This window comes from Hordeum vulgare, chromosome 4H, assembly GCF_904849725.1.
Source record: "Hordeum vulgare subsp. vulgare chromosome 4H, MorexV3_pseudomolecules_assembly, whole genome shotgun sequence".
Taxonomy (NCBI): domain Eukaryota; kingdom Viridiplantae; phylum Streptophyta; class Magnoliopsida; order Poales; family Poaceae; genus Hordeum; species Hordeum vulgare.
In genome coordinates, this window is record NC_058521.1 from 207,226,890 (window position 1) to 207,233,724 (window position 6,835).

A 6,835-nucleotide genomic window follows, 5' to 3' on the forward strand; every position below is an offset into this window, starting at 1 on the left:
GAAATTTATGAGGTGGCTATAAATGATGCGTACTGAGGGCACAAAAAGTCTAGAGTTGAAATAAGATTAAAAAATGAAATGTCTTTGTAAGAGATGAGTATTCGTCCGGAACTCTGATACATCAAAAGGGATTGTCCAGTTTATACACGAAGTGCATCCTGTTTTTGCCATAACCGTCCTAAATTTTTAGCACATGTCATATGGATGAAATAATGATACCATGCGAAGTTTCAGCCTTTTCAGAGTTCATTTGTAGCACTTATGAATTTCAGGGTCTTTTAACTAAAAAATCATTAAATGAATGGAAAATAGCAAATGAGGTGAGAAGCTCTAGTCTCGCATGGGCCGCAGTCTCACGCAACCCTACCACCACCCATTTAGTCACAGTTGATAACACCAACCGGGACTAGAGGTTACTAATAAACCGGGACTAAAACCGAGACTAAAACCGGGATTATTAGTCCCGGTTTGCTTCTGAACCGGGACTAATGGGACTATTAGTCCGGGTTCATGAGGTTGTATGAATGCTGCAGCACGAGTGAAGAATCAAGATTAAGAGAAGAATGTTAGGTTTAATCTTGATTGTATCTGCATTTTAGTTTGCTTTCTTTTGTTTTCTTTCTTCTTGTAGATAGAGTGTGTAGTTTGCCCAAAAAGGTCATGTATGGCGAGAGGCCTGTGCCGCGCCAAGCTGCCGTAGCCGCGTGAAGCAGTGTTGCATTCGATTCTTGAGCCAACGGGCTGCAAAAAGACCGGGCAAGGAAGTAGTGGCTTGTTACGATGCATTCGTGGAGTTAGTTGGGCTGGTGGCCTGACTTAGTGCATGGAATCGTACTGGTACTCTGTTAGTGCCCGAGTATTATGGCCAGGTTAGTGCGTGCGTGTGGGTATTTAAGATATGTATATGCATGTTTGCTTTTGAGAAAGGGGAGTGATTTGGGCCGGCGCGTCGGTCCAAACTTTCGGCCGGCCGTGCACGGGCCGCACGATCCACCAACCCCCGTGCATCAGCATCGTTGGATCCGCATGCAACATTTTTCCCTTTATGAAGCAAAATTTCAACGTGATGCAGTAATTTTTTCAACGGTTGTAACAAAAAACAAAAATTGTAGAAAAAATATATCTACGTGATCGTAGCAAAAAAACGAAGCTGATGGTACGTGGTAGCAAAATTCAAACGCCGGTTGTAACAAATATTTACATGACGTGTATGCAACCTTTTTAGTGAACGGTTGCAGCAAAACATGATGCCGGTTGAAGCAAATATTAACACGGTTGTAGCAAAAGTAAAAAACATCGATTGTAAACGAAAAATCCGACGAACTGGAGTTGCAACCAAACGTATATGCAGCTTTTTTACTGGGACAAAATGTAATAAAAAATGCTTGCAGCAAAAATGACGCTGGTTGCAACAAATTTAGACGAAAAATGTTGCATCCACTAACTAGAGAAGCACGCGGGTGGGAAAAATGTTGCATGGACCCGCGCGCGCGAGGGGGCGACCAGCGCGTCGGTTCGGCCGACGCGCGAGAGGGCGACCGGCGCGTCGGTTAGGCCGGCGCGCGAGGGGGCGACCTGCGCGTCGCTTCGGCCGGAGCGCGGGTGGGAAACGATTCCCTTTGAGAAAAGAGACATAGAAGAAAATGTCTGGCTATGGGTGGCCGACCTCTAAAAACACATGCGTGTCTCCATTTTCTTGAGTTGATTATGTGAGGTAGTCGTGAGGTAGAAGAGGGGCTAAGAGGGTGCTTGGATCCAAGAGACTAAAACTAGTCTGACTAAAATTAGTCTCTTTAAGAGGCTAAAGTTCCAAGCACGCCTGAATAAAGAGAGGCTAAAGCTAGTCTTGAGGCTAAAATCTTTTCGTCAGGGGTACCCCTACTAAAATGTGCATTAGTCATTTCTCTTCTTATTGAACTCCTCATGCAAGTTCTGGATTGGAGGGTTTGAAGGATAATAAATGCTCATTCACTTATTTTTAGTCTCTTTAGTATTTGGATCTAAACATGGATGAGGCTAGCAAATTTTAGTCTCGTTACTTTTAGTGACTAAAACGTATCCAAGCAGCTTAGCCTACACCAGGGGACAAGGGGCGCAGTGGGATCGCGAGGCGCGACACGGGGTGCAGTTGGGATCCCATCGAGATGGGATTGGGAGTGACAGGTGTGGGGGATGAGGAGGCAGGCATGCGTGTGGCACTGGGATCAGGTGACTTACCTTCAGGCAATCACGCTATAACATGCGGCTCTACATCCACCATACAAACAAGATCCAACGCTTCACAACGGCCGAAGTGAAAACAACCACGGAAAGGCTATGGCGGGGGAAATCTAGTGATTTGGAGGGACGGGTCGTAGTCTCTCGCGTTGCGCCGCCAACGAGAGAGTGGTGGGATTGTAGCCGTGGTAGAGGGGTGGGAGGCCAGCTGCCACGCAGGGGAATGAACTTTCGCAGGGGGAGGGAGGAAGGTTGCGGCTCCATGGTGGAAGTGAGGCAGCCGAATATCATCGCGGAGGAGAGAGAGGAGGGGTGGCGCCGCCAAGGAGGAGAGCAACGACGGGGTGCGGCGTCGATGCAGAGGAGGGAGGTGACCCACTGCACCGCACGATTGTACGTGAACATCTTTGAACTATTCTGTCATGAGTCCCCTGCTATTCATATTCAAGCTGTAATTTTCTCTCAAATATTACTTCGCTCTTACTCGTACCAGATCCAGATCAGCTGTAAAAATGTCTAAAGTACTTCTGAATGTTGAATGCTTGTTTTTATCTTAAGAAGAGTATATATAGATCTGCAGCATCTCTAAAATTTATCAAGTATCTTTGACTCCCGTTTCTGAAATTGTAGTTTATATCTTGGGATTGCCATCTCTGAAATTGTAGTTTCCTTACCTTCTGTAAGATTAAGCTTGTTTGGATGGTTGTGGTTTATCCAGATCAGTTGTACGACTTCATCTTATGATGATCAAGATTTGTTTTAGTGTCTTCTAGACATAGTTAACTAGTATTTTTGGGGCCTCGGTGTACAAGTGGCATGGCCTGATTTGTGTATCCCGATGATCATTCAGTAGCAAGGCTTATTGCTGCAGAATTTCTATGCCAAGTATCGCTAGTTCAGCCTGAGTTTGATCTTGACTGTTGTTAGTATCTGCTCTTGACAACATGCTCCACTAATGTTTCTTTGGATGTTAAGTGCTGAATTAATGAAAGTGGCCGATATTTCTATATCTAATGGCCTGTACTGGTTGATGTTGTTTTTATTGCCACATGCCTAAAGATGTGTATAAATGTGTAAATATTAATGACTTTTTACTTCTCTAAATGCTAACTGATGGCCTGATGGGTTGATGTGTGCTTCATCTGGCAGATATATACATGTGTGTGTGTGCGCGAGCTTGAGCTGTCTAACAGAAAATCTATGCTTAACACATATGAAAGGGTTACTAAATTGTTCAATTTTTCAGTTCTTTGATGTTCCTGCATAATTAATCCAATTGTTTCCACTAAATTTTGTTTCAAATTATTTGTACTTCTTCTAAAAACATGAAATGTGGAGAGCATTTAGTGCATAGCTGTTGTTGCGTGAAAACTGCAAGTGTGAGCGTCGCCATGTGCGCGTGTGATTGATCTGAAGCTTTTTTCACTTTGGCTACGGATGGTTGTTGGATGTCTAATGGACGCTGGATGGCTGGCAGCATGTTACAGCGTAACTGCCTGAAGGCAAGTCACCTGATCCCAGTCCATGCGTGTGGGCCATGCGTTCGAGGTCATGGGTATTTTTTTTTCTTTTTTGGTTGGGGATGGTAGAAGCAGTTAGTGGGAGGAGGGATCATATGTGGGAAGGAAGTGATTGAACCATCACCACCACCACGATGACGATGATGGATTCCGCTTTAAAAATAGAGATTTGTTGTCACATTGGTTGATTGACATAATTCTTGAAAGTTGATACTAAAAATTAATTATGAATTTGATATTGGAGGCACCTAATAATATGAAGCAGATCGATTCTTTATATGATATTTTGTGTTATATATTTTTCGCCTGCATTCAGAATGAAACTACTTTGAACAATTCATTGTGTCTGAATTGTTGATGCATCTTGTCTTGCCTGAATGCATACTAGTTGGCCAATTGATTTTATATATTGTCTTATTTGATTTTATTAAATCATGACTTTGATTTTACATTACCTTTCAAAGTCCGTTCCAGGTCACTTTAAATCATGGATCCGCCACTGCAACCAGTGGACCAATCATGGGAAGAAACCTTCTCCCACACTCACAATCAAGGGTTTAGGCTGGTCCACACTAGGCACCCCAAATTTTAGAAAATGGCATTGCTCATGGGCCTCGCTTGTGTTAGATGATGTACATACGGTATAAGTATAAATCGTGTAGAGAATCGTGTGGGTGGTAGATTCTGTTATCTTGTAGGTAGTTAGAATCGGATCCTATATAGATCGATCTAACCTAACCGACTTGATGTATATCTTATGTAATCCTACCTTATATAAACACGAATGCATCCCTGCTAATGTATCATATGCTTAAACCAAGTTTCACATGGTATCAGAGCCATCTTTTTGCAACGCATCAAGCCATGTCAAGCTCCTCCTCCGCCATGGCTGCGCCTGTCGTCGCCTCTCTCGGCCACACCATTGCTGAGAAGCTCAACCGCGAGAACATCCTCATCTGGAAGGCTCAAATCCTGCCGCACATCAAGGTGGCGGGGATGATTCCATCCAAGAGCATGCTGGCGTGATCCTCTCGGAGAAGGAGGTCTCCAGGAAGAAGACGATCACGGAAACACCGAACCCCGAGCACGTCGTATGGGTTACGCAAGACCAGCAAGTCCTCACTTTTTTTATCTCATCGCTTTATCACGGGATCTTGTTGCACGTCAGCTCATACACCACTCCTGCCACCCGTTGGAAGGCTCTACAACAGAGTTCTGCTTCGCAATCAAGGGCGAGCATCATCCAGCTCCGCGCCGCCATCAAGCACACGCGCAAGGGAGATCTCTCTGCGGCGGCTTACTACAACAAGATGGCGAGCATCGCCGACGAACTGGCAGCAGCCGGTAAGCCACTCGAAGAGGATGATGTAATCTCCCACATACTGCAAGGAGTTCTCCATGAACCTGACTACAATAGCTTTGTTTCGGCTATCTCTACCCGCACCGCAACCGATCAGCCGATCGGTTTGGTGGAACTCTTATCCTTGCTGCTGTCGGCGGAATCTTGCATCACCGCTCAGAACGCGGCCTTCCCCAGCAGGCACTCCGTCAACCACGCCACTCGGGGAGGTGGTCGCGGCAACTCTGGGTGACCTGGAGGCAATCCTGGAGAGGGCGCTCGTGGCTACGACAACAACTACACGGGCGCTCGCTACTCCAACAACTTTGGTGGCGGGCGCGGTGATGGCTCCTCTGGAGGGGCACCGCATCAAGGAAGTGGTGATCGCGGTGACCATGTGCAGGAGAAGTGTCAGATCTGCAAGGAGATGGGCCATGGTGCATGGCGCTGCAGGATGCACTATGATCGCAACTACAACAACAATGTGCGTCATCCTGCTGGCAGTAGTGGTGGTGGTGGAAACTACTGCAAACGTTGTTCACTCCTATGGGGTGGACACCAACTGATATCTCGACACCGGGGCAACGGATCATGTGATAGGGGAGTTGGAGAAACTTGTTGATCGTGATCGCTATACTGGCACGGACCAAATCCACACGTCGAGTGGACAAGGTATGGACATTGAACATATTGGTTACACTACCCTTACCCCCATTATAGGATCTCTTGAACTCAAAGATATTCTTCATGCTCTCAATCTGATCAAAGCTTACTTTCTAGTTACAAACTTATCAAAGATAATCATACTTTCCTAGAGATTTACCCTGCAGTTTTCTTTGTTAAGGATCGGGCCAGCAGGACTACAATTCTTCAAGGCAAGAGTAGAAGCAGTATGTTCCCCATCTCCGGTCGTCAAGATGTCCCTATGTGCCAACTGCTAAGTGTGACTAAACCATCCACGTCACGCTGGCATAGGCGCCTAGGACATTCGTCCCTTCTGGTGGTTCAAAAAATTATACGGGTTTTTAATCTTCGAGTGTCAAATAAAAAGGATCACCACTTAGTTTGTGATGCTTGTCAAATGGCCAAAAGCCATCAACTTCCGTACTCTAGATCCACTAGTGAATCCAAAGCTCCTTTAGAGCTCGTTTTTTCTGATGTGTGGGGTCCAGGCCCAACCTTTGTAGGCAGACAAAAATATTATGTGAGTTTCATTGATGATTTTAGCAAAATTTACTTGGATTTATTTACTCAAGAACAAGTCTGATGTGTTTGAGCAATTTCATCACTTCCAAAAGCATGTTGAACGCCTCTTTGTTTGCAAAATCCTCACTATGCAAACGGATTGGGGTGAATAACATAAACGTAATTCCTTTTTTGATCGCATTGGTATCACCCATCATGTTTCATGTCCCCATGCTCACCAACAGAATGGATCCGCTGAACGGCAACATAGACATATTGTCGAAGTTGGCTTGTCACTTCTAGCTCATGCTTTTATGCCACATAAGTTTTGGGACGAGACTTTCCTTACTGTTGTCTATCTTTTAAATTGTTTTTCTAGTCGAGTTATTCACAATCAAACTCCTCTTGAATGCCTTTTTCATACAAAACCCAATTACTCGTTTCTTTGAATTTTTGGGTGTGTTGTCTAGTCGAACTTACGTCCCTTCAATAAGCACAAACTTGGATTATGCTCCAAATACTGTGTTTTCTTAGGGTACAATAGCCTTCACAAATGATACAAATGCCTAGACAT

General features: G+C 44.9%; 1 long non-coding RNA gene across 1 annotated transcript; it reads left to right on the top strand.

Annotated features, from left to right (window-relative positions):
• Nucleotides 1–2,293: 2,293 nt before the first annotated feature.
• Nucleotides 2,294–6,322, top strand: LOC123448393. The gene is made up of 3 exons (XR_006631723.1): nt 2,294–2,610; nt 4,202–5,748; nt 5,921–6,322. It is a non-coding gene; the product is annotated as an uncharacterized LOC123448393 (long non-coding RNA).
• The last annotated feature ends 513 nt before the right edge of the window (nt 6,323–6,835 follow it).